Source organism: Saimiri boliviensis, chromosome 2 (genome assembly GCF_048565385.1).
Source record: "Saimiri boliviensis isolate mSaiBol1 chromosome 2, mSaiBol1.pri, whole genome shotgun sequence".
NCBI classification, from domain to species: domain Eukaryota; kingdom Metazoa; phylum Chordata; class Mammalia; order Primates; family Cebidae; genus Saimiri; species Saimiri boliviensis.
The window spans coordinates 61,005,666-61,033,448 of NC_133450.1; the positions used below are offsets into that span (position 1 = coordinate 61,005,666).

Sequence of the window (27,783 nt, forward strand, 5' to 3'; positions counted from 1 at the left end):
CTGGAACATCACTGTATTTGTAGTAGTGTCAATGTTTACATTTTAATCAAATATAACATGCAATACTTTTTTATTTATCATCATTGCTCTTTTATGTACAGAATAAAGAATTTTAAAACCACAAATTTAAATAATACATTTCAGTTTTTAAACATTTTGTCATATGTGTAAGCGTATGTATTACCCACTCTGTTTTTATTATTATACTTTAAGTTCTGGGATACATGTGCAGAACATGCAAGTTTGTTGTAAGCATACACATGCCATGGTGGTTTGCTGCGTCCATCACCCTGTCATCTACATTAAGTATTTCTCCTAGTACTATTCCTCCCCTAGCCCCCTGACCACCCTGCTATCCCTCCACTAGTCCCCTACCCCACAACAGACCACGTTGTGTGATGTTCCCCTCCCTGTGTCCATGTGGTCTCATTGTTCAGTTTCCACTTATGAGTGAGAACACGCAGTCTTTGGATTTCTGTTCTTGTGTCAGTTTGCTGAGAATAATGGTTTCCAGCTTTATCCATGTGCCTGCAAAAAACATGAACTCATCCTTTTTATGGCTACATAGTATTCCATGGTGTATATGTGCCACATTTTTCTTATCCAGTCTATCATTGACGGCATTTGGGTTGGTTCCAAGTCTTTGCTGTTGTGAACAGTGTCTCAGTAAACATACGTGTGCATGTGTCTTTATAATAAAATGATTTGTAATCCTTTGGGTATATACCCAGTAATGAGATTGATGGGTCAAATGGCATTTCTAGTTCTAGATCCTTGAGGAATTGCCACACTGTCTTCCACAATGGTTGAACTAATTTACACTCCCACCAACAGTGGAAAAGCATTCCTATTTCTCCACATCCTCTCCAGCATCTGTTGTCTCCTGATTTTTTAATGATCACCATTCTAACTGGCATGACATGGTATCTCAATGTGGTTTTGATTTGCATTTCTTGAATGACCAGTGATAATGAGCTTTTTCCATGTTTGTTGGCTGCATTAATGTCTTCTTTTGAGAAGTGTCTGTTCATGTCCTTCACCTACTTTTTGATGGGATTGTTTTTTTTTTTTCTTGAAGATTTAAGTTCTCTGTAGATTCTGGATACTAGTCCTTTGTCAGATGGATAGATTGGAAAAATTTTCTCCCATTGTATAAGTTGTCTGCTCACTGTAATGATAGTTTCTTTTGCTGTACAGAAGCTCTTTAGTTTAATGAGATCCCATTTGTCTATTTTGGCTTTTGTTGCCATTGCTTTTGGTGTTTTAGTTATGAAGTCCTTGCCCATGCCTATGTTCTGAATGGTATTGCCTAGATTTTATTCTAGGGTTTTTGTGGTTTGGGGTCTAACATTTAAGTTAGAATTTCAAGTGAGTGAATTTTTTAACCCATCTTGAGTGAATTTTTGTGTAAGGTGTAAGAAGAGATCCAGTTTCAGCTTTCTCCATATGGCTAGCCAGTTTTCCCAACAACATTTATTAAATAAGGGAATCCTTTCTCAGTCGCTAATCCATCCTAATCAAACTTTGGGTAGTATGGCCATTTTCATGATATTGTTTCTTCCTAATCATGAGCATGGAATGTTTTTCGATTCGTTTGTGTCCAGTATTTTATTACCAGCATTTTATTGAGGATTTTTGCATCAATGTTTATTAGAGATATTGGTCTGAAATTTTCTTTTTCAATTGTGTCGTGTTTGTCAAAGTTCAGATGATTGTAGATGTGTAGCATTATTTCTGAGGCCTCTGTTAGGTTCCATTGGTCTATATCTCTGTTTTGTTACCAATACCATGGTATTGTAGTATAGTTTGAAGTCAGGTAGCATGATGGCTCCAGTTGTTGTTGTTGTTGTTGTTGTTGTTGTTGTTGTTCTTTTTTATTGCTTAGGATTGTCTTGGCTATTCATTATGCAGGCTCTTTTGTTTTGGTTCCATATGAAACGTAAGGCGTTTTTTTCCAATTCTGTGAACAAAGTTAATGGTAGCACAATGGGGATAGTATTGAATCTATAAATTACTTTGGGCAGCATGGCCATTTTCATGATATTGATTCTTCCTAATTATGAGCATGGAATATTTTTCCATTTGTTTGTGTCCTCTGTTATTTCCTTGACCAGTGGTTTGTAGTTGTCCTTGAAGAGGTCCTTCACATCCCTTGTTAGTTGTATTCTTAGGTATTTTATTCTATTTGTAGCAACTGTGAATTGGAGTTCACTCATGATTTGGCTCTGTTTGTCTGTTTTGGTGTACAGGAATGTTTGTGATTTTTCCACATTGATTTTGTATCCTGAGACTTCGTTGAATTCCTTGTCATCTTAAGGAGATTTTGGGCTGAGACAATGGAGTCTTCTAAATATACAATCATGTCATCTACAAATAGAGACAATTTCACTTCCACTTTTCAGTATAACTGATTATACTTTATTTCTTTTTCTTGCCTGATTGCCCTGGCCAGAACTTTCAATGTTATATTGAATAGGAGTGGTGAGAGAGGGCATCTTTGTCTTGTGCCAGTTTTCAAAGGGAATGCTTCTGGTTTTTGCCCATTCAGTATGATGTGGGCTGTGGGTTTGTCATAAATAGCTATTATTATTTTGAGATATGTTGCATCAATACCTAGTTTATTGAGAGTTTTTAGTATAAGGGCAGTTGAATTCTGTTGAAGGCTTTCTCTACATCTATTGAAATAATCATGTGGTGTTTGTCTTTGGTTATGTTTACGTGATGGATTATGTTCATTGATTTGCATATATTGAACAGCCTTGCATCCCAGGGATGAGGCTGACCTGATCATGATGGATAAGCTTTTTGATATGCTGTTTGATTCAGTTTGCCAGTATTTTATTGAGGATTTTCACATCAATGTTCAGGGATGTTGACCTGAAATTCTTTTTTAGTTGTATCTCTGCCATGTTTTGGTATCAGGATAATGTTTGCCTCATAAAATGAGTTAGGGAGGATTCCCTCTTTTTCTATTGTTTGGAATATTTTCAGAAGGAATGGTACGACCTCCTCTTTGTACCTGTGGTAGAATTCAGCTATGAACTTGTCTGGTCCTGGACCTCTTTTGGTTGATAGGGTATTAATTGCTGCCTCAATTTCAGACCTTGTTATTGGTCTATTCAGGGATTTGACTTCTTCCTGGTTTAGTCTTAGGAGGGTGTAATTGTCTAGGAATTTATCCATTTCTTCTAGATTTTCTGGTTTATTTGCATAGAGGTTTTTATAGTATTCTCTGATGGTAGTTTGTATTTCTGTGGAATCAGTGATGATATCCCCTTTATCATGTTTTATTGCATCTATTTGATTCTTCTCTCTTCTTTATTAGTCTGGCTAGCTGTCCATCTACTTTATTGATCTTTAAAAAAAAAAAAAAAAAAAAACAGCTCCTGGATTCATTGACATTTTGAAGGGTTTTTCATGTCTCTGTCTCCTTCACTTCTGCTCTGTTCTTAGTCATTTCTTGTCATCTGCTAGCTTTTTAATTTGTTTGATCTTGCTCCTCCAGTTCTTTTAATTGTGACATTAGGGTATCAGTTTTAGATCTTTGTTTTTCTTGTGGGCATTTAGTGCTATAAATTTCCCTCTAGACACTGCTTTAAACATGTCTCAGAGATTCTGGTACATTTTTTAAATTCTCATTGGTTTCAACGAACTTATTTATTTCTGCCTTCATTTTATTATTTATCCAGTAGTCATTCAGGAGCAGGTTATTCAGTTTCCATGTAGTTATGTGATTTTCAGTGAGTTTCTTAATCCTGAGTTCTAATTTGATTGCACTGTAGTCTGGGATACTATTGGTTATGATTTCTATTCTTTTGCACTTGCTGAGGAGTGTTTTACTTGAAATTATGTGGTTCATTTTAGAATAAGTGTGGAATGGTCCTGAAAAGAATATATATTCTGTGCATTAGGAGTGGAGAGTTCTGTAGATGTCTATTAGGTCCACTTGATCCAGATCTAAGTTTAAGTACTGGGCATCCTTATTAATTTTCTGTCACTTTGATCTGTCTAATATTGACAGCGGGGTGTTAAAGTCTCCCACTATTATTGTGTGGGAATCTAAGTCTCTTTGTAGGTCTTTAAGAACTTGATTTATGAATCTGGGTGCTCCTGTATTAGGTGCATATATATTTAGGATAGTTAGCTTTCCTTGTTGCATTGATCCCTTTATCATCATGAAATGCCCTTCTTTGTCTCTTTTGATCTTTGTTGGTTTAAAGTCTGTTTTATCAGAGACTAGGATTGTAACCCCTGCTTTATATTTTATTTTTTGGCTTTCCATTTGCTTGTAAATCTTCTTCCATCCCTCTATTTTGAGCCTATGTGTGTCTTTGCACATGAGATGGGTCTCCTGAATACAGCACACCAAAGGGTCTTGACTCTATCCAATTTGCCATCTGTGTTTTTTAATTGGGCCATTTAGCCCATTTACATTTAAGGTTAATATTGTTATGTCTGAATTTGATCCTGCCATTATAATGCTAGCTGGTTGTTTTGACCATTAGTTGATGCAGTTTCTTCATAGAATCGATGGCCTTTACTATTTGGTATGTTTTTGCAGTGGCTGGTACTGATCGTTCCTTTCCTTGTTTCATGCTTCCTTCAGGAGCTCTTGTAAGGCAGTCCTGGTAGTGACAAAATCTCTCAGTAGTTGCTTGTCCATAGAAGATTTTATTTCTCCTTTGCTTATTAAGCTTAATTTGGCTGGGTATGACATTCTGTGTTGAATATTTATTTCTTTAAGAATGCTGAATATTGTCCTTACTGTCTTCTGGCTTGTAGGGTTTCTGCTAAGAGATTCACTGTGAGTCAATGGGCTTCCCTTTGTGGGTAACCTGACCTTTCTTTCTGGCCGCCCTTTGCATTTTTTCCTTCATTTCAACCCTGGTGAATCTGACGATTATGTGTCTTGGGGTTGCTCTTCTTGAGGAGTATCTTGGTGTTCTCTGTATTTCGTGAATTTGAACAGTGACTTGCCTTGCTAGGTTGAGGAAGTTCTCCTGGATAATATCCTGAAGAGTGTTTTCCAACTTAGTTTTATTCTACTCTTTGCTATCAGGTACACCACTCAAATGTAGATTTGGTCTTTTCTTATAACCCCATATTTCTTGAAGGCTTTATTTCTTTTCACTCTTTTTTTCTCTAATTTTGTCTTCTCACTTTATTTCATTGAGTTGATCTTAAATCTCTGATATCCTTTCTTCTGCTTGATCAGTTTAGCTATTGAAACTTGTTTGTGCTTCACAAAGTTCTTGAGCTGTGTTTTTCAGCTCCATCAGATCATTTATCTTCTCTAAGTTAGCATTTCATCTAACCTTTTTTCAAGGTTCTTAGCTTCCTTGCACTGAGTTAGAATATGCTCCTTTAGCTTGGAGAAGTTTATTACCCACCTTCTGAAACCTACTTCTGTGAGTTCTTCAAACTCATTCTCCATCCAGTTTTGTTCCCTTGCTGATGGGGAGTTGTGATCTTTTGGAGGAGAAGAGGTGTTTCAGCCTTTTTGTGCTGGTTTCTTCCCATCTTTGTGGATTTATCTACCTTTGGTCTTTGAAGTTGGTGACCTTCAGAATGGGTCTCTGAGTGGACGTCCTTTCTTTTGATGTTGAGATTATTTCTTTCTGTTTGTTAGTTTTCCTTCTAACAGTCAGGCCCATCTGCAGCAGTTCTGCTTGAGTTAGCTGGAGGTCCACTCCAGACCCTGCTTGCCTGGAAATCACCAGGGTGGGCTTCAGAACAGCAAAGATTGCTGCCCGTTCTTTCCCTGGGTAGCTTCACCCCAGAAGGGTACCCACAAGATGCCAGCCAGAGTTCTCCTGTATGAGGTGTCTGTCAGCCCCCTACTGGGAGATGTCTTCCAGTCAGGATACAGAAGAGTCAGGGAGCCACTTGAGGATGCAGTCTGTCCCTTATCAGAGCTGGAACATAGTGCTGGGAGATCCACTGCTGTTTTCAGAGCTGCCAGGCAGGGATGTTTAAATCTGCTGAAGCTGTACTTATAATAGCCCCTTTTTCCAGGTGCTCTGTCCCAGGAGGGTGGAGGCTTTATTTAGGTCTCTGTCAGGCTGCCACCTTTTTTCAGAGATTCCTTGCCCAGCAAGGAGGGAGTCTAGTAACACAGTCTGCCTGCAGAGGCCTTGCTGAGCTGCTGTGGGCTCCACCCATTTTGAACTTCCCAGTGATTTTGTTTACTTACTGGAGCCTCAGGAAGAGCAGGCGCCCCTTCCCACACCGAGCTCAAACCTCCCAGATTGAGCTCAGACTGCTGTGCTGGCTGTGAGAATTTCAAGCCTGTGGATCTTAGGTTGCTGGTCTTCATTGGATGGGACCCACCAAGCCAGATCACTTGGCTCCCTGGCTTCAGCCACCTTTCCAGGAGAGTGAAGGGTCCAATCTCACTGGTGTTCCAGGCACCACTGGGGTATGAGAAAAAACAACAACAATAACAACAACAACAAAAAAACTGCTGCATCTAGCTCAGTTTCTTCCCAAATGGCCATCCAGTTTTATGTTGGAAACCCGGGGCCCTGGTGTTGTAAGTACCAGAGGGAATCTCCTGGTCTGCAGGTTGTAAAGAGCATGGGAAAAGCACAGTATCTGGGCCAGAGTGCAGGGGACAGTCCCTAATGGCTTCCCTTAGCTAGGAGTGGGAGTTCCAGGCCCCTTGCACTTCCTGGGTGAGGCAACACCCTCCCCTGCGTCAGCTTTCCCTTCCTGGGCTGCACCCACTGTCCAACCAGTCCCAATGATATGAGGCAGGTATCTCAGCTGGAAATGTGTAGATCACCTGCCTTCTGCATTGATCTTGCTGGAAGCTGCACACTGGAGCTGTTCCTATTTGGCCATCTTCCCGACAACCTTTTTTTTTTTTGAGATGAAGTTTCATGCTGTTACCCAGGCTGGAGTGCAGTGGCCTTATCTTGGCTCATTGCAGCCTCTGTCTGCAAAAGATTCTTGTGCCTCAGCCCCCTGAGGAACTGGGCTTATAGGAGAGCACCACCATATCCGGCTAATGTTTGTATTTTTAGTAGAGATGTAGAGACAGGTATTTTACCATGTTGCCCAGGCTGGTCATGAACTCCTGAACTTAAGGCAATCTGCCCACCTCCGCCTCCCAGAGTGCTAGGATTACATTTTCTAAAAAGACTTATTGGCTGCAGTGTGGTGGCTCAACACTTTGGGAGGCGGAGGTGGGTGCATCACCTGAGGTCAGGAGTTCAAAACAAGCCTGGCCAACATGACAAAACCCCATATCTACTAAAACTACAAAAATTATCCAGGCATTATGGTGGGAGCCTGTAATGTCAGCTACTCAGGGGAATGAGGCAGGAGAATTGCTTGAACCTGGGAGGCAGATGTTGCAGTGAGCCAAGATGGCACCACTGCACTCCAGCCTGGGCAACAGAGTGAGACTCCACCTCACTGAAAAAAAAAAAAAAAAAAAAGACTTAACTGATGAGTGCAACCTCCAACATCCAAAATGGAAAAGTGGCATACCTAGCATGTCTGAAAACCACAGCAAATCATTTTTAAACAAACACTGATCTGTATGGCAAAATAATTTCTGTAAGTATTATGAAATGAAACAAATATTAACAATAATGGCCAGAAAATATTTATCTACAACAGCAAAAAATCCTAATTAAATATTAAGTCCTAAAAAAGTAAGTGATGGATTAATATTACTTATGTTAATGTCTTTTTTGAAAGAAAAGAGGGAGTGACAAGAAAAATACTTCAAAAAGAGTGAAATCCACAAGGATCAGAGAAGAATTTGCATGCAAAATGACAGAACTGAAGAAAGGCACGTTCTATTTTTTTCAGCTTTAAAATCCCTATGATATCATTGATCATTTCCAATCTACTGTTTAAATGCAGAAATAAGTAACGGCACAGGGGTTGGAGACATAAACTAAGTCTGAAGTAAATTTGAGTAATTAGAGCCCTGACGAACTTAGTCTTGAATTAGAAGTGTAGCTGAGTCTTGGAGGAACAGTGTATTAATTAGGAGTCCTCTGAATTAACTACCATGTAGAATACAGTTTTTATTAAATTATAAATAATAAAGTGTGCTCATTTGAACTTTGATATATTAGTATTAAAGTTCTATTAGATACATTAGTATACTCAATTGTAACTATAACAATTGTTTGAATATAAACCAAAAAACAATTTTTTTTCACTGCAGTTATTTTATCACTGACAATGCTTAGCATTGATGATGCCTGGTGATCATTAAAAAACAGACCCACTTTTAGCTGGCTCTATTATTGTTTTAAAATTCAGTAATTAGTGTCTACACCCAGTATGGACCACTGTCTGACCTTGGTATGCCATTGGAGTAGGACGAATAAATCACTTTTAGTTTTTCAAAATAAAAGATTTTTTTCACCCTTAAAAAAGGAATATACGATCAATTCTGTTACCAGACCACCTTTTTGCTGTCCAGGAGGCTAGCTTTAGGATGACTTTTCCAAAAACATTATCTATGAAAAGCATTCTACCTGTTTCCAATGACTATACGGTGAACAACCTCTAAGATATTAAATTGGCTGATTTTTGCTGCAAATGATAAATTCCTTCTGTTTGGGAAGATATCAGATGGAAGTCAAACTATGCCAATCACTATCCCTGTAGTTTCTCTAAGTCACAACATCTGTAGCAGTAGAAAGAAAATTATGCTTTTTGTCATTACCTTTTGGGAGTAAAGTTAAAGTAAAAAATGCATCCAGTCCTGAACACTCTCTTCTGTTCCGCTGAGTTGGCTCAATGCAGAAGATTAGGTGAGAAGATGAGGGAAGGGGAACAGTCCAGGCACTAGAGTTTAAAGGCAGCAGAGAACAGCTTCTTTAATGGAAACTGTACAATCTGACATTAGCTTTGTTTTCATTAAGTTTGTGTTAAGTAATTTAGTATTGCTCCAGCATTTAAGCCAAAATATATTATCATGATTTGTGCTAAGATAGTTTTGCCTCTGCCCACACCAATATCTCCTGCAAAACCAGAATTTCTTTTTTTTTTTTTTTTTCTTTTTTTTTATTGCATTTTAGGTTTTGGGGTACATGTGATAAACATGCAAGATTGTTGCATAGGTACACACATGGCCGTGTGCTTTGCTGCCTTCCGTCCCCTCACCTGTATCTGTCATTTCTCCCCATGCTATCTCTTCCCACCTCCCCACCCCCCGCCCCTCCCCCATTACCCCCAACAGACCCCAGTGTGTAGTGCTCCCCTCCCTGTGTCCATGTGTTCTCATTGTTCAACACCCGCCTATGAGCGAGAATATACGGTGTTTGATTTTCTGCTCTTGTGTCAGTTTGCTGAGAATGATGGTTTCCAGGTTCATCCATGTCCCTATAAAGGACGTGAACTCATCGTTTTTGATGGCTGCATAATATTCCATGGTGTATATGTACCACATTTTCCCTATCCAGTCTATCATCGTTGGGCATTTGGGTTGGTTCCAGGTCTTTGCTATTGTAAACAGTGCTGCAATGAACATTCGTGTGCACGTGTCCTTGTAGTAGAATGATTTATAATCCTTTGGATATATACCCAGTAATGGGATTGCTGGGTCAAATGGGATTTCTATTTTTAGGTCCTTGAGGAATCGCCACACTGCCTTCCACAATGGTTGAATTAATTTACATTCCCACCAACAGTGTAAAAGTGTTCCTATTTGTCCACATCCTCTCCAGCATCTGTTGTTTCCCGATTTTTTAATGATCGCCATTCTAACTGGTGTGAGATGGTATCTCAATGTGGTTTTGATTTGCATTTCTCTGATGACCAGTGATGATGAGCATTTTTTCATATGTTTGTTGGCCTCCTGTATGTCTTCTTTTGTAAAGTATCTGTTCATATCCTTTGCCCATTTTTGAATGGGCTTGTTTGTTTTTTTCTTGTAGATCTGCTTTAGTTATTTGTAAATTCCGGATATCAGCCCCTTGTCAGATGGGTAGACTGCGAAAATTTTTTCCCATTCTGTTGGTTGCCGATTCACTCTACTGACTGTTTCTTTTGCCGTGCAGAAGCTGTGGAGTTTGATTAGGTCCCATTTGTCTATTTTGGCTTTTGTTGCCATTGCTTTTGGCGTTTTGGTCATGAAGTCCTTGCCTACACCTATGTCCTGAATGGTTTTGCCTAGATTTTCTTCTAAGGTTTTTATGGTATTAGGTCTGATGTTTAAGTCTTTAATCCATCTGGAGTTAATTTTGGTGTAAGGTGTCAGGAAGGTGTCCTGTTTCTGCTTTCTGCACATGGCTAGCCAGTTTTCCCAACACCATTTATTAAACAGGGAGTCCTTTCCCCATTGCTTGTTTTTGTCAGGTTTGTCGAAGATCAGATGGTTGTGGGTATGTTGTATTTCCTGTGAGGCCTCTGTTCTGTTCTATTGGTCTATATCTCTGTTTTGGTACCAGTACCATGCTGTTTTGATTACTGTAGCCTTGTAGTATAGTTTGAAGTCCGGTAGTGTGATGCCTCCCGCTTTGTTCTTTTTGCTTAGAATTGACTTGGCTATGCGGGCTCTCTTTTGGTTCCATATGAAGTTTAAGGTGTTTTTTTCCAGTTCTGTGAAGAAGGTCATTGGTAGCTTGATGGGAATAGCATTGAATCTGTAAATTACTTTGGGCAGTATGGCCATTTTCACGATGTTGATTCTTCCTAACCATGAACATGGAATGTTTCTCCATCTGTTTGTATCCTCTCTTATTTCGTTGAGCAATGGCTTGTAGTTCTCCTTGAAGAGGTCCTTTACGTTCCTTGTTAGTTGTATTCCTAGGTACTTTATTCTCTTTGTAGCAATTGTGAATGGCAGTTCGTTCTTGATTTGGCTCTCTTGAAGTCTATTACTGGTGTATAGGAATGCTTGTGATTTTTGCACGTTGATTTTGTATCCTGAGACTTTGCTGAAGTTGTTTATCAGTTTCAGGAGATTTTGGGCTGAGATGATGGGGTCTTCCAGATATACAATCATGTCATCTGCAAATAGAGACAATTTGATTTCCTCCTTTCCAATTTGGATACCCTTTATTTCTTTTTCTTGCCTGATTGCTCTGGCTAGAACTTCCAGTACTATATTGAATAGGAGTGGTGAGAGAGGGCATCCTTGTCTAGTGCCAGATTTCAAAGGGAATGCTTCCAGTTTTTGCCCATTCAGTATGATATTGGCTGTTGGTTTGTCGTAAATAGCTTTTATTGTTTTGAGATACGTTCCGTCAATACCTAGTTTATTGAGGGTTTTTAGCATAAAGGGTTGTTGAATTTTGTCAAAAGCCTTCTCTGCATCAATCGAGATAATCATGTGGTTTTTGTCTTTGGTTCTGTTTATGTGGTGAATTACGTTTATGGACTTGCGTATGTTGAACCAGCCTTGCATCCCCGGGATGAATCCTACTTGATCATGGTGGATGAGCTTTTTGATATGATGTTGCAATCGGTTTGCCAGTATTTTATTGAAGATTTTTGCATCTATGTTCATCATGGATATTGGCCTGAAATTTTCTTTTCTTGTTGAGTCTCTGCCGGGTTTTGGTATCAGGATGATGTTTGTCTCGTAAAATGATTTGGGAAGGATTCCCTCTTTTTGGATTGTCTGGAATAGTTTCAGAAGGAATGGTATCAGCTCCTCCTTGTATGTCTGGTAGAATTCAGCTGTGAACCCATCTGGACCTGGGCTTTTTTTGGGTGGTAGGCTCTTTATTGCTGCCTCGACTTCAGACCATGTTATTGGTCTATTCAGGGTTTCGGCTTCTTCCAGGTTTAGGCTTGGGAGGTTGCAGGTGTCCAGGAATTTATCCATTTCTTCCAGGTTTACTAGTTTATGTGCATAGAGTTGTTTGTAATAATCTCTGATGATGGTTTGGATTTCTGTGGAATCTGTGGTGATATCCCCTTTATCGTTTTTTATTGCATCAATTTGGTTATTCTCTCTTTTCTTTTTTATTAATCTGGCTAGTGGTCTGTCTATTTTGTTGATCTTTTCAAAAAACCAGCTCCTGGATTTATTGATTTTTTGAAGTGTTTTTTGTGTCTCTATTTCCTTCAGTTCTGCTCTGATCTTAGTTATTTCCTGTCTTCTGCTAGGTTTTGAGTTTTTTTGATCTTGCTCCTCTAGCTCTTTCAATTTTGATGATAGGGTGTCAATTTTAGATCTCTCCTTTCTTCTCATGTGGGCACTCATTGCTATATATTTTCCTCTAGAGACTGCTTTAAATGTGTCCCAGAGATTCTGGTATGTTGTGTCTTCGTTCTCATTGGTTTCGAAGAACATCTTTATTTCTGCCTTCATTTCATTGTTTATCCAGTCAACATTCAAGAGCAAGTTGTTCAGTTTCCATGAAGCTGTGCGGTTCTGAGTTAGTTTCTGCATTCTGAGTTCTAACTCGATTGCACTGTGGTCTGAGAGACTGTTTGTTATGATTTCTGTTCTTTTGCATTTGCTGAGGAGTGATTTATTGCCAATTATGTGGTCAATTTTAGAGTAGGTGTGATGTGGTGCTGAGAAGAATGTATATTCTGTGGATTTGGGGTGGAGAGTTCTGTAAATGTCTATTAGGTTTGCTCGTTCCAGGTCTGTGTTCAGGTCCTGGATATCCTTGTTGATTTTCTGTCTGGTTGATCTGTCTAATATTGACAATGGGGTGTTAAAGTCTCCCACTATTATTGTGTGGGAGTCTAGGTCTCTTTGTAAGTCATTAAGAACTTGCCTTATGTATCTGGGTGCTCCTGTATTGGGTGCATATATATTTAGGATCGTTAGCTCTTCTTGTTGCAGTGATCCTTTTACCATTATGTAATGTCCTTCTTTGTCTCTTTTGATCTTTGTTGCTTTAAAGTCTATTTTATCAGAGATGAGAATTGCAACTCCTGCCTTTTTTTGCTCTCCATTTGCTTGGTAGATCTTCCTCCATCCCTTTATTTTGAGCCTTTGTGTATCCTTGCATGTAAGATGGGTTTCCTGGATACAGCACACTGATGGGTTTTGGCTTTTTATCCAATTTGCCAGTCTGTGTCTTTTGATTGGGGCATTTAGTCCATTGACATTTAGGGATAGTATTGTTATGTGTGAATTTGATGCTGTCATTTTGATGCTACCTGGCTGTTTTGTTGGTTAGTTGATGCAGATTCTTGATTGTGTTGCTGCTTTTTTACCATTTGGTGTGTTTTTGGAGTGGCTGGTACTGGGCAAAACCAGAATTTCTACCAGTGCATTAGACATTGGAATATAGCTCTTACTCTGATACTTTGAAAAAAAAAAAAAAAAAGACCTTTTCAAGCTTTTCTTTGAAGTAGGTTAATAACTGAAGAATTTGTATGTTTGAAAAGTCTGCAGTTTTCAGCTAATTGCTTATTTTTGTAATGGTCACCTAGCAAAAACATACCTTAAAATATTTGGAATGTTTTAATAGTTTCAATTAATTAGACACTTCAAGAGGCAATCAATGCAAATAATTGACTTGTGTGAATTTAAAACATAGAATGCCCCAAGCTTTCTTTGTGTGAGGAATTTTACTGTGTAAGATGGTCTATTTTGTCTGCAGAAAATATAAGTTACATGAAGAAAGTTTTCCAAGAGCAAAGAGTTTAGGGACTATAAAGTTTTTTTAAGCCTAGCAGATTTTTTCCCCATCTAGTGCTACTCAAAGCCTTCAATATGCTAATTCAGATTCAATATGCTAATCTCAACCATGAGGTGGATATGGGATGATGACATGTTTACAAATTTGGTACCTAATTCTTTTTTTCATGGAGTATCTTCTGGAACTTAGCATTCCATAGAACCTACTTAAGAAACTTTTCTATGTCTTTACTATGTCTCAGATGGAACCCATGGGAAAATTGCATGTTTCTGTCCCTAAGATCTCTGATTCCTTTCACTGAGTTCCACATCTTATGCTTTGAAACTTGTGTCCCACATTTTCCTGCTACCAGAAAAGGAAATAATCATAATCTTCCCAGTTGAATTGGAGACTCTAAAGCATTCCCTAAGGAAATGTGATGCTATGGGAAATACATGAACTTGAAATAACATTTGAATGCCTTAAATGGTGCTTGCCACATTGTAGATACACATGAATGTCCATTTGATCCCTTCTCCAATTATCTTTGAAAAATGAAGATTTCTTTGTTAAATTTGCTTCAGAATACATATTGAGTATGGGCCTACAATCTCACTAAATGCTACTTGTTATTTAGTGACTGTGATACAGTGAGCATGACATGCGTCCACCTTAGATGAAAAACTGGTAAAATAACTTAGTAATAAGACACTCTTATCTACCAGACAAAAATAATCAGTGGACATACGTTAGCCATTAAGACCCATGGGATCTATCAGCACTAGCTAAAGAAAGTGACTTACAAGAAAGACTTTGAAATAATAATATTTGATTTAGCCATCGTTCTCTTACATTATACAATTATACAAAGTCAATTTGAAGCTAAGACATTTATGAGAAAATCATGTTATTTAAAAATTATGAGTGATTTACTTGATTTGGTGCAAGAGCATTATGTCTCTAGCTTCTACTCACAATCTAAGCTAAGTAGTTTTGATGTACATGGCCTTTGAATTTGTTCCAAACTTTGAGATGTATGCCATTTAATTTTAGGAGAGGACGAAAGTGGGAACTGTTGAGAGGGAAGGAAGTTACATTCATTTCCTATATATGTTGAGTAGATGTGCTCTCTTGTTTAATTCTAACATCAATGCAATGGAGGGCTTATTAATATCCCACTTTTACAAATAAATTTGTGGCTTACAGATCAGAAGTAAAATGCTCGAGATTACAAGCCATTATGTCTGGACAGAGTCAGGATTGTGAAACCAGATTTGTTGAGTTTCAAAGTTCACATCTTTTCCAGCACTAGTGGTGGTGCACCAACCTTAGGATTTTGCTTAACAGGATCTTTTTCATAATATTTAAAAATATAGTAAGTTTTCAAGTGAATTAAAAAATTAGTTAGCAAAAATGTAATTTTCCATGTGATCCTCAAGTAACACTATTGATATTAAACTAGGGACTCATGTGTCCTTATTTGTGATGGTTATCTTACATGTCAACTTGACTGGGCCATTGGGTGCCCAGACATTTGATCAAACATTATCCTGGGTGTGTCTGAGAACACATTTCTGGATGTGAATCAATAGATTGAGTAAAGTAGATCGTCTTTCTTAATGTGGGTGGCTCTCACCCAATTAACCGAAGAACTGACAGAACAAAAGCCTTAAGCAACGAAGAATTCCTCCTGCCTCTGACCACTTTGAGCTGAGACGTCAGTCCTTTGCTGTCTTTGACCTCAAATGAAAATACTGGCTCTTTTGAGTCTTGAGACTGCCTGCTCAAGACTGAACATATACCATGGTCTCTTCTGGTTCTCAGGTCTTTGAACTTAGACAAGAACTACAATATTAGCTTTCCTGGTCTCCAGCGTGCCAGCTACAGATCTTGGAACTTCTCCCCCTCCATAATCACATGAGCCAACTCCTTGTCACATATCAATTCATATGTATATGAAGTCAATTTGAAGCTAAGATATATATATATATGTATATATATATATATATATATATATATATATGTGTGTGTGTGTGTGTGTGTGTATGCACATACACATATATAATGCATATATACACATACATATATAAAGTATGTATACATACATCTGATTATATATATACATAGAGAGAGAGAGAGACACACATATATGTATATATCCTACTGGATCTTTTTCTTTGGAGAACTCTGGATAATCTGGAGAATACATTAAGATAATTTCTGTGGGAAAGTAAAAGTATTATTTATTGGTAGCAGATTAGTATTATCAGTATTTATTTCTATTATAACATGTCTTACAGAGAAGTTTCATATTTTGTGATTTTTATATTTGCTTTCCTGTCAGGGAAAATGCTTGTTTCTGGGGTGCATCCAAGTCCTGTCACTTTTTCAGCTATTTGGGGGCACATAATTCACTAGAATTTGCTTTCCCTGAAAAGGCATATTCGTCCTGCACTAGGAACTTGAAGTATCATTAGAGTAATGGCTCTAAACTTGGGAAATCTCAGTCCTTGTCAACAGCTCTGGAACCTCTTATCATGAACACATACATACACATATACCACACATACATGTGCACACTCACATAAGTTTGTATCAATTTTAGTTTTGAAACCCTTTTTCTGACATGTTTATCAAAGTCTCTAATGTTTTCTCCAGGTAACAACTGAAAAGGGTTTCAGGAGTCAGAGAAAAGCAAACCCAGAAATGAATGCTTATGAATGACAAACTAGAAAACAAAAGAGAAAAGAATGAAGACCAAGGGCAGACCCGAGATCTGCTGGGGATGAACATTTTCTATTAGTCACTTACTTCATTCAACAAACTTCCAAAACACCAAATATGTGTAAGACACTTTGGAATGCATGTAGATAAATCAAACCCAAATTTTACCCTCATGATTTTACAATCAGCAAAGGAAATGTTATTTGTACATATGAATCTAAAAACTGGTAGGTGCTATAATGGAGGTTTGAGTAAAATGATACAGGTCTGAGAAAGGCTATTGTCATCTGGGGTGACCCAGAAAAGCTTCCTGGAAGTGGTAGCACTGGAAGATGACATTGAAGGATGAGTAGACCTTGGCACTTGGAGATGTGCATTATGCTCCAGGCAGAAAGAATAGGATAAACAAAGTCATGGAGGAGAGACATGTGGCAATACGTGTGGCTGCATGGCCGGACTAGAGATCAGGCACAGGGCCATTGTAGGTATTGTGGGAAGCTTGCCTAAAAATAAGAAGGATTTTTCCCCTCATTAGTCATCTTGAGCCTTAGAAAAATTTAGAGCCAAGGACACATCTGAAGAAACATTCCTTTCAAAAGATTGATACGGTGGTGGTGTAGTCTGGATTGAAGCAACGACAGACTAGATTGTGAAAAACCTGCAGGGAATTTAACTTGTTAACTAAAATGGAATGAAAGAGAAACAAAAGGAACACATTGCAGAGGTTTACTGTTTCCACAACACGCTTCTAAGGCTGCTTTGAAATAAACTTGGGCTAACATTTTGAATGCAAAACCACCACTGAGGCATATCTGCAACAGCAGTGCCAGTTCCTGGGGGAGACAGGGATTACTGGGACTTCTCAGTCACTAATGCCTGAAGGTATGAAACAGCCAAAATGTCCAGGTAGAAAAGAATGAAGTTTAGAGACATAAAACAATGAGAGACGTAAGTTCTGTGTCCAAACAAATTTGGACACAGAAACCCTGTCAATAGTCTTTAATCAGAAGTGCTCTGGATTAGAGACTTGTAGTCTTGGGTTAAAGGAAATAAGTATCAACTAACTATCAGAAATGAGATACACATGCTGTATGTCTCATTTATAGCTACACAGACACACAGTGTGTCTATGTGGCCAGAGGTTTTAGATGGCAGAATTGGGCTGCCTGTGTTCTTGTTACCCGATTCACGTACATTTTTAGTGAACACATGGATACATTCTTCTCTCAATCAGTATCCTTGAACGCTTCCATTTCTTTCACGTTCTTACTCTCGCTGAACCTATATTTTTACTTCATTGACACTTCCTGCCTTTTCACTACTTCTTTTTCTCCCAATTAATTTCTTTCCTACAGGCTTCACTTATTGATGTGAAATAAAGTCAAGACTTCATCAACCATAAACTTAGTATTTTATATACTGCACTCTCAAATACCTTATTCCTTGTTCTTTCATTTGGTCATACTATAACCCTGGTTCAATTTACCATTATACTTTTTCTACTCTTACACCTAGATGACTCTACAAAACAAGTTATACAAGAAGGTGGATTGATTTCATTAAAAATCTGTAGGTTCCAACTTTAGACAGTTACATAAACTTCTTCATAATTGTGCCCCTAGCCTGACTGATTGGACTTGCAACAGCTAAGCTGAGCCTCTGACTCTCTCTCCTTGTGCTTTTGTTCTACCACTTCTCTTTTAATTTCAGCAGAACCTATTGTTTCCAGTTTCACATGTGAAATAGTAGGCATCAATAACACACTGAGAGTTTAGCATTTCACCAACGAATATATACCTCCCTTCTAATCTACAGATCTATATATCAACCCATCTACTAGATAGCTTTTTTGTAATGTCCCCAAAGTACTTCTGTGTTCAAAATGAAACATACAACCATCCCTATACTGATTCTTTTAATATTTCCTATAACCAGATGACTAGCTGATTGACTGGATTAATAAAATCCTGTTTCTTATAGGAAATCCAGTTTACTAGAAAACTGGAGTCCACATTTCTCTCCAGTCTCTAAACTCTTTTCATACTTAGTGTCAAGGTTCTTCAGTTTACAGTGGCTACATTCAATCCAAGCTTAATCATTTATTGCCCCATGTTTTCTAAATGCTTCAGATATTTAAATTCTAACTCGCCATTAAAGCATCTACCTCCTCAAATTTAGTAACAATGTCTCAAATTAATTTTATTTTCTGTACAAACAGGTGTTTAGTAAGTGCTTAATAAGTGCTTTCTTATAAGAAATGAAATAATGTAGTAATGACTCAAAGAAAACAAACAATAAATGTGGATGAAGCTAATAAATCTGTTCCTGGAACCAAAAGTCTGCCATTGGGATACTGTTTTGTATTATATGAACCAAAGTTAACTTACTCTGAACCAAAGTTAACTTACTTATTTGTAAATTGTTTATTAAATAAAACAAAACAACATAACTTCAGAGCTCAGTAAGTAAGTTTTTTTGAGATGTAAAGCCAGGCTCCAAAAGGTTTTGGCTTACCAGAGTCCCCTCAGTGAGCGGTCATGACAAGACAAGCCTCTTCCCTCTGGTCACATATTCTTTCACAATACCATAAAACCAAGACAAAGGATGCTGGTCTCGACTGCAATCTACATGGCAGCATACCTTGCAATATTTAGGAGACAAGAGAAAGAGGGAGTCAATCAATTGCTAATTTCTTATATTTGAAGTTGTTTTTTTTTTTTTTTTTTTTTTTTTTTTTTTTTTTTTTTTTTTTTAAATGTGTGTACCAGCTACTTTTCCCACTATGTTCAGGAGAGAAGTTCTGTTTCCTACATTCATTTTCTTCCTGACATTACTACAAAAATATTCATTAAGAATTTGGTGGTGAAAGGCTGTAACCTACTATGAAACACTTAAGCAGCAAAAATGTAGCTTCAAGTTACCTTGATTGGGATGAATATAAGGAATATTTAATCCAACTATTAATGGCATTGCATATAAACAACTATCTTTCCTATAATTTAAAAACCTGATATTCTTTATTATGCTCTCATTTAATTGTGGCAAAATCTTTATTAATTTAGATATTGTCCCAAAATATTTTTTCTATTAGAAATTGTGTTGTTTTGACACTTCCACCAAGATGGCCAAATAGAAAAAGCTCCGGTCTGCAGTTCCCAGTGAGAGTGATCCAGAAGGTGATTGATCTCTACATTTCCAACCAAGGTACCAGGCTGATCTTATTGGGACTGGTTAGACAGTGGGGTGGGCGGGTCCCACCCCCACAAAAACCAGCAAGCTAAGATCCACTGGCTTGAAATTCTCACAGCCAGCACAGCATCTGAGCTCAACCTGGGACATTCTGTGCGCGGTGGTGGCAGGGTGGTGGTGGTGGTGGGGGCGGTGGGCGGCAACTGCCATTATTGATGCTTGGGTAGGCAGTTCTAAACTCACCTGTGTAAATGAAGTCACTGGGCAGTTTACAGAGCAACTGGGTGGCGCCCATGGCAGCTCTCAGCAAGGTCTCTGCAGGCATGCTGTAAGAAGACTTCCTTCTTGCTGGGCAGGGCATCTTTAAAAAGGGCAGCAGCCCACATCAGGGACTTATAAATAAAGCAGCACCTGGAAAAAGGGGCAGTTGTGGGTTCCACTTCAGCAGACTTAAACGTCCCTGCCCAGCAGCTCTGAAGGGAGCAATGGAGCTCCCAGTACAGCACTTGAACTCTGATAAGGGACAGACTGCTTGCTCAATTGGCTCCCTGACCCCCACTTATCCTGACAAAGAGTTACCTCATACAGGAGAGCTCTGGCTGACATCTGGCAGGTACCCTTCTGGGATGAAGCTACCAGAGGAAGGAATAGGCAGCAATCTTTGCTGTTCTGCAGCCACCACTATGGGTGATTTCCAGGCAAGCAGGGTCTGGAGTGGACCTCCAGCAGACTGGCAGCAGAGGGGCCTATTAGAAGGAAAACTAAAAAACAGAAAGAAATAGCTTCAATAGCAATAGAAAGGATGGCCACTCAGAGACCCCAACCAAAAGTCACCAACTTCAAAGACCAAAGGTAGATAAATCCATGAAGATAAGAAGAAACCAGCAAAAAAAAGCTGAAATCACCAAAAACCAGAATGCCTTTTCTCCTCCTAGGGATTACAACTCCTCACCAGCAAGGGAACAAAACTGAATGGAGAATGAGTTTGATGAACTGACAGAAGCAGGCTTCAGAAGGTGGGTAATAACAAAGTTCTCCAAGCTAAAGGAGCATGTTATAACCCAATACAAGGAAACTAAGAACCTTGAACAAAGGTTAGACAAATTGCTAATCACAATAACCAGCATAGAGAAGAACATAAATGACTTGATGGAGCTGAAAAACACAGCATGAGAATTTCGTGAAGCATACACAAGTTTCTTTTTTTAAAAAAAAAATATATATATTTTATTGCATCTTAGGTTTGGGGTACATGTGAAGAATATGCAAGATTGTTGCATAGGTACATACATGGCAATGTGGTTTGCTGCCTTCCTCCCTAGCACCTATATCTGGCATTTCTCCCCATGTTATCCCTCCCCAACTCCCCTAGGGCTGTTCCTCCCCTAGTTCCCCCCACATAGACCCCAGTGTGTGATGTTCCCCTCTGTGTGACCATGTGTTCTCATTGTTCAACACTCGCCTATGAGTGAGAACATGCAGTATTTTTCTGTTCTTGTGTCAGTTTGCTGAGAATGATGGTTTCCAGGTTCATCCATGTCCATACAAAGGACACGAACTCATCACTTTTTATGGCTGCATAGTATTCTGTGGTGTATATGTACCACATTTTCCCTGTCCAGTCTATCATCAATGGGTATTTGGGTTGGTTCCAAGTCTTTGCTATTGTAAACAGTGCTGCAGTGAACATTCGTGTGCATGTGTCCTTATAATAGCAAGATTTATAATGGGAGGGCTGGGTCAAATGGAATTTCTATTTCTAGGTCCTTGAGAAATCGCCACACTGTCTTCCACAATGGTTGAACTAATTTACACTCCCACCAACAGTGTAAAAGTGTTCCTATTTCTCCACTTCCTCGCCAGCATCTTTTGTCTCCTGATTTTTTAATGATTGCCATTCTAACTGGTGTGAGATGGTATCTCAATGTGGTTTTGATTTGCATTTCTCTAATCACCAGTGATGATGAGTATTTTTTCATGTTTGTTGGCCTCATAAATGTCTTCTTTTGAAAAGTGTCTGTTCATATTTTTTGCCCATTTTTGAGTGAGCTTGTTTGTTTTTTTCCTTGTAAATTTGTTTTAGTTCTTTGTAGATTCTGGATATTAGCCCTTTGTCAGAAGGACAGATTGCAGAAAGTTTTTCCCATTCTGTTGGTTGCCAGTTCACTATAATAATTGTTCCTTTTGCTGTGCAGAAGCTCTGGAGTTTAATTACATCCCTCCTGTCTATTTTTGCTTTTGTTGCGAATGCTCTTGGTGTTTTAGTCATGAAGTTCTTGCCTATGCCTATCTCCTGAATGGTTTTTCCTAAGTTTTCTTCTAGGGTTTTTATGGTGTTAGGTCTTATGTTTAAGTGTTTAATCCATCTGGAGTTAATTTTAGTGTAAGGTGTCAGGAAGGGGTCCAGTTTCGGCTTTCTGCACATAGCTAGCCAGTTTTCCCAACACAATTTATGAAACAGTGAATCCTTTCCCCATTGCTTGATTTTGTGGGGTTTGTCAAAGATCAGATGATTGTAGATGTGTGGCATTGCCTCCAAGGCCTCTGTTCTGTTCCATTGGTCTATATATCTGTTTTGGTACCAGTACCATGCTGTTTTGATTACTATAGCCTTGTACTATAGTTTGAAATCAGGTAGTGTGATGCCTCCAGCTTTGTTCTTTTTGCTTAGAATCGACTTGGCTATGTGGGCTCTCTTTTGATTCCATATAATGTTTAAGGTGGTTTTTTCCAGTTCTGTGAAGAAGATCAACGGTAGCTTAATGGGGATAGCATTGAATCTATAAATTGCTTTGGGCAATATGGCCATTTTCACGATACTGATTCTTCCTAACCATGAGCATGGAATGTTTCTCCATCTATTTGTGTCCTCTCTTATTTCATTGAACAGTGGGTTTGTAGTTCTTGAAGAGGTCCTTTACATTCTTCGTTAGTTGTATTCCTAGCTATTTTATTTTCTTTGTAGCAATTGTGAATGGCAGTTCCTGCTTGATTTGGCTCTCCTTAAGTCTGTTATTGGTGTATAGGAATGCATGTGATTTTTGCACATTGATTTTGTATCCTGAGACTTTGCTGAAGTTGCTTGTCAGTTTCAGGAGATTTTGGGCTGAGACAATGGGGTCTTCTAAACATACAATCATGTTGTCAGCAAATAAAGACAATTTGACTTTGTCTTTTCCTAATTGAACACCCTTTATTTCTTTTTCTTCCCTGACTGCTCTGGCTGGAACTTCCAGTACTATATTGCATGGGAGTGGTGAGCGAGGGCATCCTTGTCTTGTGCCAGATTTCAAAGGGAATGCTTCCACTTTTTGCCCGTTCACTATGATATTGGCTGTGGGTTTGAAATAAATAGCATTTATTATTTTGAGATACGTTCCATCAATACCTAGTTAATGGAGGGGTTTTAGCATAAAGGGCTGTTGAATTTTGTCAAAGGCCTTCTCTGCATCAATTGAGATAATCATGTGGTTTTTGTCTTTGGTTCTGTTTATGTGGTGAATTAAGTTTATAGATTTGCATATGCTGAATCAGCCTTGCATCCCTGGGATGAAACCTACTTGATCACAATGGATAAGCTTTTTGATGTACTGTTGCAATCAGTTTGCCAGTATTTTATTGAAGATTTTTGCATCTAGGTTCATCATGGATATTGGCCTGAAGTTTTCTTTTTTTGTTGAGTATCTGCCAGGTTTTGGTATCAGGATGGTATTGGTCTCATAAAGTGATTTGGGAAGGATTCCCGCTTTCTGTATTGTTTGGAATAGTTTCAGAAGGAATAGCACCAGCTCCTCTTTATATGTCTGGTAGAATTTGGCTGTGAACCCATCTGGTCCTGGCCTTTTTTTTGGTTGGTAGGCTCTTAGTTGCTGCCTCAACTTCAACCTTTGTTATTGGTCTATTCATGGTTTCAACTTCTTCCTGGTTTAGTCTTGGGAGGGTGCAAGTGTCCAGGAATTTATGCATTTCTTCCAGGTTTACTGGTTTATGTGCATAGAGTTGTTTATAGTAATCTCTGATGGTAGTTTGTATTTCTGTGGAATCTGTGGTAACCCTTTATTGTTTTTATTGCATCTATTTGATTATTCTTTTCTTTTTTATTAATCTGGCTAGTGGTCTATTTTGTTGATCTTTTCAAAAAACCAGCTCCTTGATATATTGATTTTTTGAAGGGATTTTTGTGTCTCTATCTCCTTCAGTTCTGCACTGATCTTAGTTGTTTCTTGTCTTCTGCTAGCTTTTGAGTGTTTGTGATCTTGCTCCTCTAGCTCTTTCAATTTTGATGACAGGGTGTCAATTTTAGATCTCACCTTGTTTCTCATGTGGGTATTTATTGCTATATATTTTCCTCTAGACACTGCTTTAAATGTGTCCCAGAGATTATGGTACATTGTTGGTTTCAAAGAGCATCTTTATTTCTGCCTTCATTTCATTGTTTATTCAGTCAACATTCAAGAACCAGTTGTTCAGTTTTCATGAAGCTGTGTGGTTCAGAGTTAGTTTCTGAAATCTGAGTTCTAATTTGATTGCACTGCAGTCTGAGAGACTGTTATGATTTCCATTCTTTTGCATTTGCTAAGGAGTTATTTACAATTATGTGTTCAATTTTAGAGTAGGTATGATGTGGTGCTGAGAAGAATGTATATTCTGTGGATTTGGGGTGGAGAGTTCTGTAAATGTCTGTTAGGTTTGCTTGGTCCAGGTCTAAGTTCAAATCCTGGATATACTTGTTAATTTTCTGTCTCATTGATCTGTCTAATACTGACAATGTGGTGTTAAAGTCTCCCACTATTATTGTGTGGTAGTCTAAGTCTCTTTGTAGGTAAATAAGAACGTGCTTTATGTATCTTGGTGCTCCTGTATTGGGTGCATATATATTTAGAATTGTTAGTTCTTCTTGTTGCATTGATCCTTTTACCATTATGTAATATCCTTTGTCTCTTTTGATCTTTGTTGGTTTAAAGTCTATTTTATCAGAGACTAGGATTGCAACTCCTTTTTTTGTTGTTGTTGTTTTTTTGCTCTCCATTTGCTTGGTAAATCTTCCTTCATACCTTCATTTTGAGCCTATGTATATCCTTGCATGTGAGATAAGTTTCCTGGATACAGCACACCAATAGTTTTTGTCTTTTTATCCAATTTGCCAGTCTGTGTCTTTTGATTGGAGTATTTAGCCCATTTACATTGAGAGTTAATATTGTTATGTGTGAATTTGATCCTGCCATTTTGCTGCTAGCTGGTTGTTTTGCCTGTTGGTTGATTCAGTTTCTTCATTGTGTTGATGCTCTTTGCCATTTGGTACATTTTTGGAGTGGCTGGTACTGGTTGTTCCTTTCAATGTTTAGTGCTTCTTTCAGAAGCTCTTGGAAAGCAGCAGGTCTGGTGGTGATGAAATCTCTGGGTAATTGCTTGTTCATAAAGGATTTTATTTCTCCTTTGATTATGAAACTTAGTTTGGCTGGATATGAAATTGTAGGTCATCTTTTCTTTAAGGATGTTGAATATTGGCCCCCACTCTCTTCTGGCTTGTAGGATTTCTGCTGAGAGATCTGCTGTGTCTGATGGGCTTCCCTTTGTGGGTGACCCAACCTTTCTTTCTGGCTGCCCTTAGCATTTTCTCCTTCATTTCAACTCTGGTGAATCTGACGATTATGTGCCTTGGGGTTGCTTTTCTTGAGGAATATCTTTGTGGTATTCTCTGTATTTCTTGGACTTGAATATTGGCCTGCCTTGCTAGGTTGGGGAAGTTTTCCTGAATAATATCCTGAATAGTGTTTTCCAGCTTGGATTCATTCTCTCTGTCACATTCAGATACACCTATCAAATGTAGATTAGGTCTTTTCACATAATCCCATATTTCTTGGAGGCTTTGTTCATTTATTTTTACTCATTTTTCTCTCATCTTGCCTTCTCATTTTATTTCATTGAGTTGATATTCAACCTCTGATATCCGTTCTTCTGCTTGGTCAGTTTGGCTATTGAAACTTGTGCTTCATGAAGTTCTTGTGTTGTTTTTTTCAACTCCATCAATTTATTTATATTCCTCTCAAAGCTGTTTATTCTCATTAGCATTTCATCAAACCTTTTTCAATGTTCTTAGTTTCTTTGCATTGGGTTAGAACATGTTCTTTTAGCTCAGAGAAGTTTCTTATTAGCCACCTTCTGAAGCCTGTTTCTGTCAGTTCATCAGACTCATTCTCCATCCAGTCTTGTTCCCTTGGTGGTGAGGAGTTGTGATCCCTTGGAGGAAGACAGGCATTCTGGTTTTGGGTGTTTTCATCCTTTTTGCACTGGTTCCTTCCCATCTTTGTGGATTTATCTACCTGTGGTCTTTGTAGTTAATGACTTTCAGATGGGGTCTCTGACTGGATGTCCAGTTTGTTAATGATGACGTTATTTCTTTCTGTTTCTTAGTTTTCCTTCTAACAGGCCCCTCTGCTGCAGGACTGCTGGATGTCCACTCCAGACCCTGCTTGCCTGGGCATCACCTGTAGCAGCTGTGTAACAGTAAGTGTTGCTGCCAGTTTCTTCTTCTGCTCTCTTTGTCCCAGGATACCCACCAGATGTCAGTCTGAGCTCTCCTTTATGAGGTTACTCTTTGGATATATGGGGTCAGGCAGCTGCTTGAGGAGACAGTTTGTCCTTTATAGGAGCTCAAGTGCTGAGCTGTGAGCTCCATTATTCCCTTCAGAGCTGCTGGGCAGGTATATTTAAGTCTGCTGCAGCAGAACTCATAACCACCTTTTCTTTCCCAGGTGCTCTGACCCAGGAAGGTAGGGCTTTATTTATAAGTTTCTGTTATTCTGCTGCCTTTTTTCAGGGATGCCCTGCCCAGCAAGGAGGTAGCCTAGTCAAATAGTTAGAACTGCCTCGGCAATGGCAGATGTCCCTCCCCCACAGAGCTAGACCATCCCAGGTTCAGCTGTGCTTGCTGTGAAACTCTCAATCCAGAGCATTTCAGATTACTGGTCTTTGTGGGGGTGGGACTGGCTGAGCCTGATCACTTGGCTCCTTGCATCAGAATCCCTTTTTTTTTTTTTTTTTTTTTTTTTAGTTGAACAGGCAAGTGTGTCTCCCATGTGTTCCAGTTGCCAGTTGAAAAGGTGCCCGGATTTGTGTGAGTTTTGTGCAGAGACCCACTGCGCTGGTTGAAACAGCCACACCAGAGACTTGTGGCACTTTTTTGCCCAGTAATCTCCTGGCCTGGCTCCCTGTTTCAGTCCCCTTTTTATCAGTTGAATGGGCGACTCTGTCTCCCAGGTGGTCCAGTAACCAGCTCAAATGACACCCAGTCCCGTGTGAGATTTTGTGCCGATACCTGCTGTGCAGGCCAAAATAGCCATGCTGGAGACCCATGGTGCTCCCCTGCCATGAATCTCCTGTTCTGTGGGCAATAATCCATCTGGAAATGTGGCAACTACTCACCCTTCGTGCTCTCTCTAGGAGCTGCCATCCAGAGCTACTCCTACTTGGCCATCTTGGATTCTTCCACATAGACAAGTTTCAGTAGCCAAATCGACCAAGCGGAAGAAAGAATATCAGATTTTGAAGTTCAACTCAATGAAATAAAGGTAAGATTAGAGGAAAAAGAATGAAAAGAAATGAACAAAACCTCTAAGAAAAATGGGACTATGTGAAAAGACCAAATTTATGTTTGATCCGTGTATCTGATTGTGACAGGGAAAATGAAAACAAGTTGGAAAAGACTATTCATGATATTGTCTGGGAGAACTTCCCCAATCTAGCAAGGCAGGCCAACATTTAAATTCAGGAAATACACAGAACACCACAAAGATATTCCTTGAGGAGAGCAACCCCAAGGCACATAATTGTTAGATTCAGCAGGGTTGAAATGAAGGAAAAAATGCTAAAGGCAGCCAGAGAGAAAGGTCAGGTTACCCGCAAAGGGAAAACCATCAGACTCAAAGCAGATCTCTCGACAGAAACCCTGCAAGCCAGAAGACAGTGGGGGCCAATTTTCAACATCCTTAAAAAAAAGAACTTTCAACTCAGATTTTCATATCCAGCCAAACTAAGCTTCATAGTGAGGGAGAAATAAAATCCTTTACAGACAAGCAACTGCTGAGAGATTTTGTAACCACCAGGCCTGCCTTACAAGAGCTCCTGAAGGAAGCACTAATCATGGAAAGGAACAACCAGTACCAGCCACTGCAAAAGCATACCAATTTGTAAAGACCACTGACACTATGAGGAAACTACATCAACTAATGGGCAAAAAAACCAGCTAGCATCAAAATGCAGGACCAAATTCACACATAACAATGTTAACCTTAAATATAAATGGGCTAAA

At 38.9% G+C, this 27,783-nt stretch overlaps 1 long non-coding RNA gene across 1 annotated transcript; it reads right to left on the reverse strand.

The window, feature by feature from the left end:
* Window positions 1-399: 399 nt before the first annotated feature.
* Window positions 400-20,134, reverse strand: LOC141583576 (uncharacterized). The gene is made up of 5 exons (XR_012516232.1): window positions 20,052-20,134; window positions 19,716-19,883; window positions 18,798-18,923; window positions 8,693-8,814; window positions 400-6,413 (listed from the first exon to the last, which is right to left on the reverse strand). It is a non-coding gene; the product is annotated as an uncharacterized LOC141583576 (long non-coding RNA).
* Window positions 20,135-27,783: the final 7,649 nt, after the last annotated feature.